This window comes from Rhinolophus hipposideros, assembly GCF_964194185.1.
Source record: "Rhinolophus hipposideros genome assembly, chromosome: 6".
Taxonomy (NCBI): Eukaryota; Metazoa; Chordata; class Mammalia; order Chiroptera; family Rhinolophidae; genus Rhinolophus; species Rhinolophus hipposideros.
Window position 1 is genome coordinate 8,049,675 of NC_138052.1, and position 18,251 is coordinate 8,067,925.

Consider the following 18,251-nt stretch of genomic DNA (forward strand, 5'->3'; position numbering starts at 1 on the left):
CGAGCCGAGCAGGTCGCTCAGACGCCTTTATGCGGGCTGTCCGCGTTTCCGCTCAGCGCCGCTCCCCACACCCCCTGCCCTCCGCCGCCTGGCCGCCGAGCTCCCTCTCCTCGCCCGCTCTGAGCTTTGCAGCTACTGCAGGGGGCTCCCTAAGAGAGCCTTTACCTACGGGTCCCCATCAGGGCCAAGTAACGGTCCCCGCGGCCGCAGCGCGCCCGCGCGGGGCGGCTCCCCGTCCGGCGCAGCCAGGCCGACGCATGCGCGGGGAGCTGCGCCAGCGAGGCCGCTCTAGTCTCGGTTTGCGCTCTATGGTCCAGGGGCTCGGCGGCGGCAAGGGGAAGCAGGGAGAGCGCACCGCGCAGGCGCCCTCCGCTTTTTTTTTTTTTTTTTTTCCCTTCATCTCCGCACCGAGCACTTAACCTCATTAGGGTGGAGGAGAAGGCGGCGGCCGTCCGGGCTGCTGCGGCAACTGGAGCGAAGACTACGGCTGTAAGTTCCCGGCTAGGCGAGGGGCTTTGGGCCGCAGCCCCCCGGCCGCTGCCCCCCGCGGAGGCGAGCGGCGGGACTGGGTGGGGGCGACGTCTGGCGTTGTCACCGGCTCTTCGCTGCCCTTTGGGGGAGGGGCCGGCCCCGGTGGGAGCCGGCGAGCGGCGGACGCGAGCGCTGTGTGTCCCCCCCGCGGTCGCGGGTCCCGGGCGGCGCGCAGGGGGCGGCGGCCGTGAGGCCGGCCGGCCGGGTGTGCCCCTTTCCCGTGTCCTCCTCCACACCCCACCGGCCCCGGGTCGCCGGGCCGCGGGCAGAAGCCTGCGAACCCGCGTCGCGTGGCAGCGAGGCCGGATTGCGAGGGCGGCGGGCGCGGGGCCGGGCGGCGGGAAGGGGCCGGGCCCCACAGCGGCCGAGCGGCCGCCGGCCTTTGTTGTCCGCGCGCCGGGCCGCGGGCTCGCGCGGCGGCCGGGGCACAATGGGCCCGTCGGGGTGGGCGCTCCGTGTGCCGCGCCGCCCGGTGAGCGGGCGGTTCTCCGGAGCCTGGTTGCGGAATGGTTTTAAAACATAGTTATTTGTTTCTAAAACCAAAAAATAGGGGGAGCCTTAAAGCATGTTGTATTGCAGCTGGGTGAGTTTGTGTTGTGGGTGGCGTTCGTTAAATGCCATCCGTAGGGCTCGGGAGCTCTCGGAACAATAATTGGTAGGTGTTGTAGCCAGAGCTGCAGATTCTCCGGTCCTTGGGGAGGCAGTGGTGCAGAAGGGTCGGAGGCAGAAATAGTTGCATGCTGCCATGTGCCCTGCCCCCCATTCGGGTGCCGCGGTCCAACGCAGATTGTGGCTTTAGAATTAGTTGCTTCCATTATTCTTGTTTGTGGCATTTACTGAGCTCTTGGTATGAGACATCGTGGACAGTGGGCTCCTCTTGCTCATCACGGGAGGGGGAGAATAGTAACATTGATGCAGAGGCCATATAGATAACACCAGTAACACCACAGTGTCCCAGCGTCACAGAATATTATCTATCTTCTCCATTTGCTGAGAAACATGTACATTTTGGTGAGCTGTTTGCTTATTGCTTATTCACTTGGTAAAATTGTGTAATTGCACCTTTTTTTTTTTTTGTTTAGCAGTTATTACTTGAATCTCCATTTTTTCATTTATAGTTTATTGGCTAATGTGTAGCAAGCACTGTTTTGGATTTTTAAAGTGTTAATTTTCAATTGAGGCGTTTCCAGCCGTAGCATTGTACTCTCTGAGCTAAGGCTAACCAAAGCCAGGAATCCTTTGAAGAGCCTCTTGGTGGTGGAGGTGTCAAATACTGTATCTCCACCTTACAGTCCAAGTGGTAAATGCAGAAAACGCTAAGCTTATATTTCAGTGTTAGAACTGAAAACCCAGATCTCCTGGTGCTTCAGGATTTTGGCCACAGACTTAACTTTATGTAAAAGAGGTAAACACTCTTTGGATTAAGAGGAAGCAAAAATCTGAAACTTGGTGTGTTATGCTTCAGTAACTACTGTGATAGGATCTCTTAAGTGTAGTTTAGATGATGGGAACTTGCTTTTTATAGAGCGAGAGTTCAGGTCCTTAAAATAGTTTGACAGGGATGTTGAGAAATGTTTGACCAGAAGAATATTAAGTTCATTGTTCTAATGTGTTGTATTTTGTTCACTGGTTTGGACTTAGATTTTTTTTGCTTCAGTCTTTTGTTAATTCTATTTTCTTAGTTGGGTCAGTCTCACTATATGTGTTGGGTGCAGTAGTTTCTTGGATTTGAGACATCAACTTGTTTGTTTTTTAATTTATCGGGGTGACATTTATTAGTAAAATTACATAGATTTCAGGTGCACAACTCTGTATTACATCATCTATAAATCCCATTGTGTGTTCACCAGCCAGCATCAGTTCTCCTTCCATCACCATGTATTTGATCCCCCTTACTCTCATCTTCCATCCCCTATCCCCCTCAACTTGTTTTTTGAGACTCCATATATTCTTAACAATCTTCTAGTTAAAGTCATAGTTTGTAGATGATTATACTTTTTATTTTGTAGTACTATTAGTAAATATAACCGTTGAAGGGATTATAAATATTAGGCTCAAAGCAGAATTATAATTGCAAATATGGTTGTCAAATAGTGGAAAAAGTAGATAATAGTAAAACAACAAAAGTTTAAAAACAGAATCATCTAAAAGAGTTCCTAGAAAATAAGAAAAGGATCTATGAGTTCTAAAAAATAGAAAAAAACAAAACAAAACTTAAGTAAAGAAGAAATCATTGATGATATAGTTTTTGGTTTGTAAAATGTAATTTAAGAAAGTAACCTTTCTTTAACCAGTGCAATCAGCATAACATCCATAAGGTTTGTATGACTAACTGATCTCTAATATTTCCTTTTAGCACCAGAATTTACTGATTGTTTCTAGTGGTTCTTTACCGCCCCAGGGCTTTCCTTCCTCCTTTATGCTCAGACCATTACTGCCATATCCAACGCTTTTCTCCCCAGATTCTGTGGCAGCCCGAGTCTGCCTCCCACCAGGGATCCCTATAGACCTACCTCAGATGTGCTCAAATGGTGGCATTTCTTCAGTAACATTTTTGTTGACTTCCCTCTTGTTTCCTGCCTGGAAGTCTCCTCACTCCTTGCTATTGTGTTCATTACCTTCCTCCTTGGAAGATTCACTCCTGTGCTTTTGCGCTGCTGGTTTGTAGAACACTTTGTGGTATCTGTCCTCTGTTGCTTTCTCCTGGGACTTGTGTAACTAGTCACTGTATGATGTATGAAAGAATAAACCAATGTAGCATAACTTAGAATGATAGAATTTGAGCCTTGGTGGAGTTCTTAGAGGCCTCATAGTCCAATATCCTACCTTCTGTCTATTCTCATCAGCCTCAAACTGCAGACATGCTTTTCTGTTACTTTGTTGCTGTACAGGTCTTGGTTGCTAGAAGGGTATTTTATACTGTATCACAATGTTCCCTTTTCCTTTAACTTTTGATTTTTGTTATACCACCTGAAGCAACATGAGTTAAGTCTGTTGTTCACATAATAGCCTTTTCATTTCCTAGGACAGTCACCATGCCTCTTCTAGATTTATTGGTTAATTCATTTGTTAAACCCTTTAGTTAGGCACCAGGTACCATGAGGGTACAGTTAAAGATAGACATGGTCCCCACACCTCATACTCCAGGGCAGACAGACAAAATGTTATGAATTGATGCTGGTTATCAGTCATATAAAACCTCCCGGTTTCATGATTTCAGCATGCTGTATTTAGGCAACTCTGTTTTGTTGGTGTCTTTTAAATGAAGTGTTTGAGATAAAACGATTTGAAATGACCTGACCAGAGTATACAGCCATTGTCTTAGGTTAGGAAACTGTACCAACAATTTTCAAACTTTGTTGTGCTTTCAGGCTCTGCCACTTACTACTAGCTCTGTGATGTCATCCCATGGACCAGTTAAATCATCTTTCTATTTTAATATTTTCATCTGTAAAATGAGGGTGAAGGGAGAGTGATATTAGTATTAGTGCCTACTTACAGGGTGGTGGTAAGAATTAAATGAATTAATATTTGTAAAGTGCTGAGAATAGCGGCTGGCGTGTAATTGTGTATACGTGGTTAACACATGCATGATATGCACAGTTCATATTAATAATGTGTTAGTGGCAGTAATCAAGTTATCACAATCATTTCGGGAGCTTGTTAAAGTACAAATGGCCTAGCCTTGTTTATTCCTGTCTACCTAGAAATTTGGTCGATTAAGTCTCCGTGCATGGAGCCTGGGCAGCCACAGTTTTTAACAATCCCCAGGTGATTTTTAAAAACCCCAAAGTTTGAGAACCCTGCACTTTATATTGTCAGTGATTGCACTGGCTTTTACAAATTTGAAAACTTACCAAGTGATAGGTGACTAGATTTTCCCAAAAGATTCGAATAATACAGGTAAAGAGAAATGCTTGACCCCAGAGCCCAGGCCCCTTGGCAGCGTCACACACTTGTTATCTGTTTGGAATATAGCCTTCAAAACACCCTTACCCTTTTTTGTAGCTACACATATATGAACACTTTCATAATAATAGCAGATTTAAGGGAAAAAACCCTTTTTTCAAAGGACTTTTATATTCATAATCTTACCTGCTCCCTTCCAAGTCCTGTGAGGTAGGCAGGGGGAGATACCATCATTATCCTATCAATTTACAATGAGAAACCAAGACCTGCAAGTAAAATCCAGTACGTGACAGAGCTAGGATGAGAACCGGGCCTTCTGGTTCTCAGCTTAATGTTCTTTTCACGTAAACTGTCTCTTGGCTACATAATTTGTTGGCTTGCGTTGAAGTTGTGGTTCATGAAGTCGCCTGGTCTTTTTGCCGTGTGAATAGCTGCCAAACCAGATTCCTCCTGTCTTTTAGTGTGTCTATACTGGCTTTGTAAAAATGTAAATTTGAGGTTTCATAGTTACATGTATCTGTTAAGATTTCTCTTTTTTGTGAAAAAGAAATCCAGGACTGGCCTAGAGGCCATCTGTTAGCCTGGCTCATTTGGGTGAGTTTATCTTCATTCAGGAGAGCTGGCCCAGGTCAGTGTATCTGCTTTCCACCGGCCTCTCTAACTGTTGTCCAGTTCACTTTCCAAGCAGAATCAGTAAAATTTATAGTTTTATTGCAATAATATAGCAATCATATAGAAAGTTGAGAGACCAGAGGGAGAAAACCCACATCAAACCATTTTAACACAAGCTATTATTTCTCGATGTATCATATCACCCTTCGAGGCTGTCCACAGTCCATACTTTTTAGAAAGTAATTTTAGGCCTTACATGTTTTATGAATAGTTTCCATGTAATGACAAAGTACACATCATTCTAATATTTAACAATAGCTTTGTCATATTTGAAATTATATGGCAATTTTTGGTAAACTGGTATCCTTGATGTGCAGATATTTTTTATTTTTTTATATTACATGTACTACAACAGTGACTACCTTCTTTTGTGTTGCTTCCGTAGGATAAATTCAAAGTGAGATTATTAGGTGATTTTTATACATATTATCTGACCAAAAAATTGTACCAGTTGATAATTTCCCCAGCAATCTAAGGATGTACCAGTTTCACAGAATTTTTACCAGTTTCTGGTATTATAATTTAAGTATTTTTTTGTTATTGTGAGAGGTGTGGAATGGTACATTATTTTTATTTTTCATTTCTTATTTTGTATTTATTTTAGAAAAGAATAAGCAATAATGACAGACTTTAAATGAACCAACTGTATGCTATTTTCATTGGATAGTCCGTGCAGGTGACCTTCCTTCCTGGGTTTCCGCTCCCATCCTGCATTGTTAACGATCGTCGTTTCTAGTTAGGTAGGGAGGAAAGGGCGACTTTTGCTCTGGGTTGCAGACTGGTCTTTTTGTCAGCATCACAATGTAACCTAACATTTTTGTGGCCTACCTTCAAGTGTTTCTGTAAACAGTTGTGCTCAAGGGCCCTGCCTGAAATACTTAGTAATCAGAATGTCTGGAGGTGGGGGTGAGAGGCATCTGTTCTCCTAACATATTTCCCAAGTGCTTCTGAGGCCATCAGAGTTTGAGAGCTGCCTCAGGAGTACCTTCCAGTTATTTTTCTGCTCAGTTTCTTTACAGAGTGTGTCTTTCCTGTGGGTAGAGGCAGACTGCTATGAACGGTTGCTCAGATCTCCTAACAGAGGCCTGTTGTATAGAGTGAATGAATTGTGTGCAGTGCCCTTCCTAATAGAGAGTAGCTGGGTTCATTCTAGGAACAATAAGCCAGTCTTTCCAAGAGTAGTTGAACTGCATAAAAACAGTTCCTTCTCGGAAGCCTCCTGATGCTGGTGGCTGTTGTTTTGTTTCAGTTCTGACAAGTTATAGAGTTCTCCAGACCAGAGCCATGTCCTGCTCCGCGTTACGGTGGCACGTAGACCATAGACTAGCATTGCGATAGCAATAGCCATCACAAGCTGGAACACCCAGCATTTGCCAGGTACTGGCATGAGAGCTGTAGGTATACTTTTGTCAGTTCTTATAGCGACATTTAAAGGCCGTTGCTAATTTATTTTATAATGCTAGGGAGCTGCACCTTAGAGAGTTGAATAATGGTCACACAGCTGCAGTCGCAGTTTGGTTCTCAGATTCTTCAGCTTCCTTTCCATTTATCTCTTTCCTTCCAGCACAGGTTGTTCCTCCTTCATGGAGGTCAGTGGGAGAGAGTCTGCTCCCAGCATCTGGCAGCCTCTGGAGATGCATTCTTACTCACTAGTCAGGATGTAGAGATGCATGTTCCTCACTAGGGTTTCTGGGAGGGTTAGACCAGGTGACCTGCAGCCCTTTTTAGATTTGAGTCCCTGATGTGAAATCTATTTTGGACAATTCAGATCATGGAAGATCTGATATGAACTTTTTATTGTTAGTTTTTTATTGTGGGAGAATACATAGAACAAAATGTCAGGTAACCATATTAAGTATACAATTTAATAGCAATATGTACATTTTCTCACTGTTGTGCAATGACAACCATTGCCACAATCGGCTTCCAGATCTTTTCCATCACCCCAAACAGAAACGTTGTAGCTATTAAGCAATAAATCTCCATTCCTCCCTCCCTCAGCCACTGGTAACTTCTAGTCTGCTTTCTTTCTTTTCTTTTTAATTGGGGAAGGGGAACAGGACTTTATTGGGGAACAGTGTGTACTTCCAGGACTTTTTTCCAAGTCAATTTGTTGTCCTTTCAGTCTTAGTTGTGGAGGGCGCAGCTCAGCTCCAGTTGCCGTTGTTAGTTGCAGGGGGCGCAGCCCACCATCCCTTGCGGGAGTGGAACCGGCAACCTTGTGGTTGAGAGGACATGCTCCAACCAACTGAGCCATCTGGCCACCCGGGAGCTGAGCCGCAGCTCATTGACTTCATTCTAATTGTGGAGGGCGCAGCTCGCTGGCCCATGTGGGACTCAAACCGACAGCGTCGTTGCCCAGAGCTCGTGCTCTGACCAACTGAGCCACCCACCCGTGCGCCCTTCATTGTGGTTTTGATTTGCATTTCCCTAATGACTAAGCTGTTGAGCATCTTTTCGTGTGTTTATTGGCCAATTGTATATCTTATTTGGAGAAATACCTATCTTAAGTTGTTTGCCCATTTTTAAATTGGATTATGTGTCTTTGTTGTTGAGTGTTAGGAGTTCTTATATATTAAAGTCTTATCAGATGCATGATTTGCAAATGTATTCTCCCATTTATTCAGTAGGTTGTTGTCTTTTCACTTTTTGATAATATCCTTTGATAAAAATGTTTAATTTGATGAAGTCCAGTTAATCTATTTTTTCTTTTGCTGCTCATGCTTTTGGTGTCATATGTATTTATTGCTAAATCCAAGGTTGTGAAAATTTACTCTTATGTTTTCTTCTTAGAGTTTTATAGTTTTCGCTCTTACAGTTAGATTGTTGACTCATTTTGAGTTAATTTTTGTATGTGGTGTGAGGTAGGGGTCCAACTTCATTGTTTTGTATGTGGCTATCCAGGTGTCCCAGCACCATTTGTTGAAGACGGATACAAACTTTTTAATTATTTATTGTATCACTCACTGGCATTTATATTTTGTTTTGGGTTTTTGACTTTACTACTTATTTTCTTTTTTACCCCATCCTCTTCCCTGTTTCTTTCTTTTTTTTTTTTCAAACAAGATGCATAGAGGTTTTGTGTGGGTTACAGCTTTGCTGCTTGACCTATAAGAGCCACTTAATACATATGAGTTCCTTTCCTTTCATTTAATTTTGTGTAGTTACTTTTAAGTGGTTTGTGTTACAAAATAGATCGCAAAGACCTTCAGGGTAGGACCTTCAGAATATTTTTTTGTTTCCCAATTTCCAACCTTCTATAGTTCCCCTCCTCCTCCATCACTGTAGTGTCCAGTATACTACCGTGCAAGTGAGGTACTTAACTTTTATTGACCGAATTGTGAAACTAAACATAGATTGTTGTGAATACGTTTGGATAATTGCAGAAAATTCTCCTTTATTATCAAGTTCTTCAAGATTTTTAATTCAGATCCTTTTAAGTCATTTCCCCAAATGAGAGGATTGATAATAGCATCTAGGTCTTTCAAATGCCTTAGGAATTTTTGGGGTGTTACATTAGGTATTTGGATAAACCTCAGTTAGGTTGCATAATATGGGGTTCATTTCATGAGTGACTAAAATTTTTTAAACTTGCTATTTGAGAGTATGATGAGTTTTAATTTCAGGGGTGATTTTGTACATCTGGACCTTGCCTTTTTATTTTTGACAAATGCTCTTAGTTTAAATAATTATTTTGAGTCTGTGCAATGAGTATACATTACTTTTCTAACAAAAAAGTTAAATATTAGAAAATTCGTCTTTTGCCTAGAAATACCAAAAGTTAACTAGTGAAGATGTATCTGGTTTTTCTCTCTGGGGCTGTATTATCAGATTTCCCTCCATCACACTCTTTAGTGTTCAGTAGAGTCTAATGTTACGTGTCCTAAGTGATCTCCCTTGGGAGTCCATTTTGTAATCTGTGGTCCAGATGTCAGTGAAGGGAAGGCTTAGCTTGAAGGTTGGCCTTTGGTGTTTCATTTTGTAGTGGGTTTTGACTTCGAAATAGGTATTTCTTAGTATCTTGTTATATAGACACTTTTATCATATGAGATACTGGTTATTCTTCCATTGCTTATTTTAGTAGACCATTATTATCAATAGTGAAAACAAAGAAAGGCAACATAACAACATCAGAGAAAACAGAGCAGATCCAATATTTCACATGCTTTCAAGAAAATTGTCAACCAACAAAGAGATTCAGGATCTTGAACTCACTTAGCAGGAATGATGGTTTATGCCAGGGGCGGTAGGAAGGAGAGATGATGACTGTTTTCATTCACTATCTCTGGCCTTATTTATGGAGAGGTTAAGCTATCATATGTCAATCTATTCCCATATCTTCGTGTACACAAAGATATGTAGAGATACAATTATATCTATATATACACAATTTGATGCAAGAAGTATTTTTGGTCCCAAGAATGGGGCCCTTCAGACATGGGGTCCCATTCCGAGAAGCGTAGCCCTTTAAAAAGAAGTCCTCCCTGATATCAAGGATCTGATGAGAATTTGTAGGGTAGCTTTCCAGACCCGAAGCTACAAGGCATGTCCCCGTTGGGAGGCCTCTGCTGGCCTCCATTGTTGTAAGTGGTGTTTTTCTTAAGAATTCTTGGCCCTGTTTAGTCTAAGCACTGTCCAGAAGCATTTATTTTACCTGATGGTTGGCTCAGTCCAGCCTGTTACCTTAATCTGACCTTAAAGATGGGAGCTCTTGTTCTCAGTTAATATGAAGACCAATTTTGACACTGTTTAGAAACACTTTCTTAACAGCAGTTGAGTTTCATGTGGACTCTTGCTGTGAAAACATCCTATTAAAATGGCTATGAGCTGAAGGAAAAAAAAGAGATGCTCTCAATGCCACATTGCCCTGTGGAGCTGAGTTGGGCTAAAGAGTATGGCGTTTTAGCCGAATGCTGATTGAATTGATCTATCTGTAGTGATTGGCATGCCAAGTGTTAATAGATTCCTCTGGCCTGTGACTGTATTTTTAAAGTGAACAAGTGATGCAGAAAGCTTTCCATTCATTCTTTTCAGACTTGGAGTAGATTTGTGAAATTGACAAAGGAACATTTGTTTTGACAAAGTAACAATATTTAGATGAATTGTATAAAAATGATTTTTATAGAATCCTGAAAGAATAAGGTTAAATTCTGGAAGATAAGGAACATCTCATAATCATTTAATTGTTAGACCTCTTTTAGGGTGGAATGTGGTGAGTAGAGGGGATGTAGAAAGGGTGTAACACATAATGTGTTAATGAGAAATGGACCCAAAACACAAGAGCCTTTAAAGAAAACTTGCCATTTAGATAAGAGAGTTATTCTAGGGTATATTGGGGTAATCAGTAGAGAATGCACAAACTGCATACCTTGATCAGAATCTTCATTCAATAAACATTAGTATTGTGCCTTAAAGACAGAGGCTCTCAGCCGGGTTCCCAGAGAGCTCCGCCTCTAAGAGGGAAGGCAGACAATTAAGGAAATGGTTATGATTGTGGAGTTAAATGTGCTGCTGTGGGAAGATTGAAGAGGGAAGGGCTGCTAATGTGGGGGTGCCAGAGAGATGTGTCCCCTTCCTATTTTGAGCTGAAAGATGTGAGTGTCTGAACCAGGTACAAACTCACCTGGTTGGCCGCTCGGGGACCTGTGTGTGGCCTTCTTGGTGAGAGAGCTGTGTTGGCCGGAGATGTAGCTTTTGACCGTGGTGCAAGGAGCCTGACTGTGGGCCACATTACTGCCATGGTCTAATTTTGTGACGTGGCCCCAGACAGGAGCCAGGAAAGCACTACTCTTGCTGAGAGAAGGCTGTTTGGAGCTAACATCGGGCTGACAGCCCTGGGTCTTGATAAAATCAGGACTCATTTTTTCCTATCTTTACTTGAATCAAGTGGTCAGTGATTTAATTTTGGAATTTTGTGGATGGGAGTTAGACACTGTGCTTTTGGGAAACTGGTTGCTATTGAGACTGCTTTTGGATAGTGATTGAATTATTAAAATTATATTTTTGTTGTAGTCCAAAGCTTATATGAATGAATTATTGGCTGTAAATTTTAAAAAAAAGATAACTAGGGGATATTCTGTGTCCCTTTTTTTTTCATTGTTAAGATTTTATTGGAGAAGGGGAACAGGACTTTATTGGGGAACAGTGTGTACTTCCAGGACTTTTTTCCAACCCAAGTTGTTGTCCTTTCAATCTTAGTTGTGGAGGGCGCAGCTCAGCTCCAGGTCCAGTAGCCTTTGTTAGCTGCAGGGGGCACAGCCCACCCTCCCTTGCAGGAGTCAAACTGGCAACCTTGTGGTTGAGAGGACGCGCTCGCAGCCCACACCATCACTTGTGGGACTCGAGGAATTGAACTGGCAACCTTGTGGTTGAGAGCCCACTGGCCCATGTGGGAATCGAACCGGCAGCCTTCGGAGTTAGGGGCATGGAGCTCTAACTGCCTGAGCCACTGGGCCAGCCCCAGTGTTTCCCTTTTTATTATGAGCGAGTTTAAATGTGTTGTAGTTATATGTGAAGATTCTTTTCATTTTGTTTAAATTACCTAGAAAGGAGAAATAGAGCTGTTTGTTAATTGCATTACTTTCTTTTATTATAAAATATTTATTTTTTAAACAGGTAATACATACACATGATTTAAAATTTAAGTTTTCCTCCTATCCTATGTGCCATCCATCCAGTTCCCTTTCCTGGAGACTCCAATGCTATTAATTACATATGTGGGGAAAAAAAGCATGTATATCTATATATCTATTTCCTTCCTTCCTTCCTTCCTTCCTCTCACACCTGTTTTTGTACAGATGGTAGCCTATTAACAGACTGCCCTGTATTTTGCTTTTTCCCCTTTTTTTACTTAAGGTATCTTGCAAATCATTCTATGTCTGTACATTAAAAAGACTTCCTCATTTATTTTTTTAAGGGAATAGTAGGTTAACTAGCATGCATTGTATGATGTACCATAATTTACCTAGCCCTCTATTGAGGATTATTTGGATTTTTCATGTTTATAAACAGTGCTGCAAAGAATAATCCTATAATAATTTGTTTTGCCCATGCATGAATAAATAAATGCCCATAAGTTGACATTTTGGGTTGAAAGTTATGTGCCTTTAAATTATTGAGAGATATTGCCAAGTTATTCACTCTAGAGGTTTTAATGAAACCAGCCTGTAATATGAGACTCCTCTCATCAGCACACTTAATGTAAATTTTGTGAAAGCATGTGACCCTGACTTGTCATGTATCATTTTTGAATTAAAACGTGGCTATCGTTCAGTGATCAAAAATGAATTGAGCATTTGTCTTCTCATTACTTGTTTTTCTGTTTTTGACTTTGCAAGAATTCAAGGCTGAGATGCTGAGGTTCAGAAACAAACGTTTGCTTATAGGTGTTACCGATGCTGCCTTCTGGAGATGAATACTAGAGATGGATAGAGATGGATTGGCTGAATAACTGGCTCTTTTTATATTATTCAATTCTTGGTGTAGGAACTGATGATGCCTATGGTTTCAGGATTACAATTTTAATTCACTTTACAAGTAGCTTATTTATTGGATAAAGTGTGGTTTAACTAGAAAGGATGTGAACATGCTTTTTAATGTCCTAAGATGTATATTTCCTTTGAATAGGTAACATGCATATGGTTAAAAAGTTTAAAAGGTACCCAGATAGAGGGGGAAGTGTAAGTAAGTCTTCCTCTACCCTTTTATCCATTCTTCTGCATCCCATTCCCAGAGGCAACTGCTGCTTCTAGATTATTAAATGGTCTTCCAGATACTCTGTGCATATATACCCCTGTGTGTATAGGCATAGGCTGCGGCATTGTTTTGTTAGTACCACTGTGATTTTGAACATGTATTGTTTTTCCTTATATAAATAGTACATGTTCATTGTAGAAAATATAGTGTTAACATTTTGGTATATTTTCTTCCATATTTTTTCTATGCATGAAGAATATACATGACTGCTTTTTATTTTATAAACAAAAATGGTGTCATAAACATGCTCTTTTCTAATTTACTCTTTTCACTAAACTGATTGTAGATATCTTTCCAGGCCAATAAGAACATATTTTTACTGTCATTCTCAGTGACTGTATAGTATGCTGTTTGGATGTAATTTCTTTTCCAATTTCTTATTCTTGGATATTTAAGGACATTCTCATTTAAAAAAAATTTTCCTAAACTACTGCAACGAACAACTTTATACATACATTTTAGCATACTTGACACATTATTTCCTTAGATATATTCTTAGATTCGGATTTGTTGGATCAAAAGATATATTTAAAGATCATTGATAGATGTTTCCAAATTGTCTTGTTTATGAATTTTATTCTTATCAGCAGCACATTAAAGTGTGCATTTGATTATATTCAGTTATGTTCTTAAGCTATCTCTTTTTGTGAGGGTTAGGTCTTTTGGTATAATTGCGATTTTTGCAACTTTTTTCAACCTTTTAAACCGCGATTACTTTTTTTTTTAATTGGGGAATATTGGGGAACAGTGTGTTTCTCCAGGGACCATCACCTCCAAGTCGTTGTTGTTCAATCTTCATTGCAGGGGGCGCAGCCCACCATCCCATGTGGGAATTGAACCGACAACCTTGTTGAGAGCTTGTGCTCTAACCAACTGAGCCATCCGGCCACCCCTCTGAGCGGCAGCTCATTGTCTTCAATCTAGTTGTGGAGGGCGCAGCTCACTGGCCCATGTGGGAATCAAACCAGCAACCCTGTTGTTCAGAGCGCCTGCTCTAACCAACTCAGCCATCTGGCTGCCCCAGGTCTTTTGGTATTTAAAAAAAAGCCATGTTAATGTTGACTGGAAATAAGTCAGCATTGGAAAAATATTGAGGCAGTCACACAGCTCAGTTTGGAAACTGTGAGCACCTGTACAATTCAGTATATACTAACATAGTTAAGGCACAGATCACTTTTGTGCGTTTCTTTTGGAATTTTTTCCCCAAATCCATAAAGTATGAATATAAAAATATTATTTTAGTAATAGTGGTGTTCTGTTGTAGTTGATCTGAGAAATAATAGCAGAATTTCTCTAGCTGTTATATGTAAGCCTAGTAAATCACAGGTTTAAAGGCTGCTTGAAAATGGTTGGATGCGGGTTGGTGGGAAGCAGTAGATGACGTCTTTTCACTAGTCTTTGTCATGCATGCTCAGCTGATGTTTGGAATTATTTTTCTCTGCCAGATCACTTATACTGCATCGACAGATTTGATGTTAAATTTAGTAAGATCCGATTTATAAGTTATAAATGAATCCCTGAAGGCCTCGTTTCCGTTCTTTCTTCAGCAAGCACAGGACTCCTTGTCGTTGAAACCTCTGTGACTATACTATGTAGGTTTTCCCAGTCCATCCGAGTCTGTGTATTCACTTTGAATCTTGCTAGAGTGAGGAATGGGAGCAAGGGAAATGATTTGGAGGATGAGAGTCAGCAAGCGTGTGTTTTCATGCTGGTGTACACCTATCACCGAAGGTTGCCCATGTTGGGCCCTTACATGTGTGTTTCACTGTTGTAATCTTTCCTTTTTCCTTGTTTCCTAAGGAGTCATCAGAAAAGTAGGTGGTCTTACAGAAAGCACCTTGCTGTGCTGTGTTGGAATAGATTGTTTTCTTGTTTTCTCTCCACAGCGAACCTAGAGCTCGTAGGAGGCAATGCCTGGCTGATTGGCTGGCACATTAGGTATTCAGTGAATTTAGGAAACTAGTTCACTGACAAGAGCCTGTCCCCATCATGTGTGTCTTTTCACTTTTCATTTTGGAATAATTATAGATTCACAAGAAGTTGCAAAAAATAGTACAGAGTTTCTGTTTACCTTTCACTCAGTTTCCCCCAGTGGTTACGTGTTACCCTTTTTTCTCTCTCTTGCTATTTTTGATCATGGTTTTGGCTTGCCTTTCGCATCTGTGGGCAGTACTGAACCCTCTGAACTAAAGATCGCCGATTACTCTCCTAGGGTTACTTGTGGGGGTACATACGGCTCTTCCTCTTCATTTGATCTTTATGGAGCACTTGCTTGGCATGTAATGCTGTGCCAGGTGCTAACTGCCTCCCTATTCAGGCTCTAATTTTGGGACATTAAGTATAGTAGATACATCCTTCCTTTGTCTTTTCCCTAAATTATACATACACCCCTAAAAGTACTCAGAGATCTGTGTGTATTATTGGTGAGAAGAAGCAACTATGACTTGGTAGAAATAGCTCTGGGTTTGGAGTTTGAAGCCCAGGTTCAAATCCTGCTTTAGGTTCATACTTGCTGTGTGGCCCTGGGTGGTACTTTGCTTCTGACTGCTTCCGCCTCTGTAAAATAGGCATGATGATAATCACCTTGCAGCGGGTCTCATGGGGGTGGTGATAAAGACAGCGGCATTTGTATAAGCACTTAGTGAGTTGGGAAGTGCTGTTTTAAATGTACGTAGTTATGCTAATTTTAAATTGCTGAAATGAAAGCCAAATTTTAAACTACTGCTACATTACTTCTTTATAGCTTGACTTTTTTATTCAGTAACAGAGAAAAACTCTCTCTGCTTTTATATCCCAAGCCGTCTTACACCTTCTGTCTTCACATTAAATAACTAGTACTTAATAGGGTTTTCTTTTTGTCAACTGGGTATAACCTAGCTCCCTTGGGAAACTTGGGATGGCCATGTCAGCTGTCCTGCTATCAAGTGACATATCAAATACTCTCCTCTCTTCTTACTCACCTAAGTCTGGGGATTTCATGTTTCAGAAACCTCTTAGAAAATCTCTCATGAGCATATGTGAGGTCTTTTCTGCTTACCTTCTAAGCAGGTTTCGCTTTTAGAAACCAACGCTTAAGTTCATAGGGTGCTAGAAACTAAGATTTTTATTTTTAACAGGAGACCTGATTTTTATATATAAATGGAATAGTATGAAAGGTGGGGGATAACGTGAAAAATTTAAGATTCAGATAATTGACTTTTTTCTCTTAAGCATGATCTCGATGCAGATAAACTCTTTTAAATCATTAAGAGGCAGACATCTATACAACACTGCACCCAGTAACAGAATGCACATTGTTCTCCAGTGCATGTGGAACATCCTCTAGGATAGATGGTATGTTATGCCATAACACAGGACTCAGTAAATTTCAAAGGATGGAAATTATACAGAGTATGTTTTCTGACCACAATGGACTGAAATTAGATATCAGTAACCAAGGGAAATTTGGGGAATTCACAGATATGTGGAAATTAAGCAACACACCAAGTCACCAGTGGGTAAAAGAGGAAATCACAAGGAAAATTAGTAACTATTCTGAGATGATTGGAAAAAAAACCTCCAAAGCAACATTTGGTGGTAAATGGTAGCACACCAGTTTTAATGTATTTAATGCCAGCTAAACTGTACACTTAAAAGTGGTTAAAATAGTAAATCTTAGTATCTTAGTATGTTTTACCACAATTAAAAGAGAACTGCCACTCATTCATTGTTCAACAAGAAATGTTTATTGAGCACCTGTTATGCTCCATGCAAAAAACAAAACAACATATCAGAGCTTAGGGGAATCAGTGAAAGCAGTGAGTGCTCAGAGGGAAATTTGTAGCTGTAAACACCTATGTTAAAAAAAAGGAAGCGGGTGGCTGGTTAGAGTGCCAGCTCTTAGCAACAAGGTTGCCAGTTCAATTCCCACATGGGGTGGTGGGCTGTGCCTTTTGCAACTAAGATGGAAAACAGCCATTGGACTTGGAGCTGAGCTGCACTCTCCTAGATTGAAGGACAACTTCTTGGAGCTGATGGGCCCTGGAAAAACACACTGTTCCCCAATATTCCCCGGTTTTAAAAAAAGATCTAAATTCAATAACCTAGCCTTTTATCTTTAGAAACTAGTAAAAGAAGATAAAACTAAACCAAAAGCAGCAAGCAGGAGGAAGAAATAATAAAGACTAGATTAGAAATAAATGAAATAGAAAAAAGGTTGCGAAAATCAACAGACTAAAAATTGAAAAGATCAAAATTGATAAACCTTAAGCTAGACTGACTAAGAAAAACAGGGACAGGACTCAAATTAATAAAATCAGAGATGAAAGAGAGCACATCAGAAATAAAGAGGATTAGAAGGGCCTACTAGGAACAGTTATATACCAACAGATTAGATAACCTAGATGAGTGAAATGTACATTCATAGGCAGATACTACTGAGATTGGCTCAAGAAAAAAATAGAAAATCTGAATAGACTAATAATAAGAGATTGAATAAACAGAAAGCACCTCCACAAAGAAAAGTCCAGGCTCAGATTAGTTCACATTTGGTGATTCTACCAAACCTACCACATGCAAATTTTTTATAAACTCTTTTAAAATAAAGAGGAGGAGGAAATGCTTCCCATTTCATCCTTTGAGGTTGTTATTATTCTGTTACCAAAACCATACAAAGATATCACGAGGAAATTGCAGACCATTATCCTTTAGGAATATAGATGCAAAAAGTCCTCAGCAAAGTACTATTATAGCAAACTGAATCCAGCCTCATATCAGGATGATACACTGATCAAGTAGGATTTATTGCAGGAATGCAAAATTGGTTTAATATCTGAAAAATCTGTGTAATACAAACATATTGATAGACTAACGAACAAAAACCACATCATTGTCTCAATAGCTGCAGGAAAAGCATTTGACCAAATCTAATACCATTTCGTGATAGAAACACTCAACAAACTAGGAATAGAAGAAAACTTCTTCAGTGTGATAAAGGCCATCTGTGAAAACCCACAACTAATGTCATGGTTAATGTTGAATGAATACATCCTTCCCAAGATCAGGAACAAGACAAGGATGTTCTTTTACGCCACTTCTATTCAGCGTTGTACTGGAGGTTCAAATCCTGGAAATTAGTCAAGAAAAAGAAAAGCCATCCAGATTTGAAAATAAGTAAAATCTATTTGCAGATGACATGATCTTGTATAGAGAACATATTAAGGAATCCACTATAAAACTATTAGGACTAATAAATGAGTTCAGCAAGGTTGCAGGATAAAAGATGAATATACAAAAATCAATTGTATTCCTATACGCTTGGAATGAATAATCCAATAATGAAACTAAGAAAACATTTCCATTGATAATAGCATCAAAAAGAATGAAAAACTTGGAATAAAATTAAC

At 40.4% G+C, this 18,251-nt stretch overlaps 1 protein-coding gene across 2 annotated transcripts in view; it reads left to right on the top strand.

Annotated features, from left to right (window-relative positions):
- The first annotated feature begins 326 nt into the window (after positions 1-326).
- CLASP1 (cytoplasmic linker associated protein 1) overlaps positions 327-18,251 on the top strand; it is a 240,411-nt gene continuing 222,486 nt past the window's right edge. The window contains exon 1 of one of the 2 annotated variants that reach the window (XM_081051108.1): positions 327-489. The gene's annotated coding sequence lies outside the window, so the exon portion shown is untranslated. The remainder of the gene's footprint in view (positions 490-18,251) is intronic. The other variant, XM_081051107.1, reaches the window with a different exon arrangement.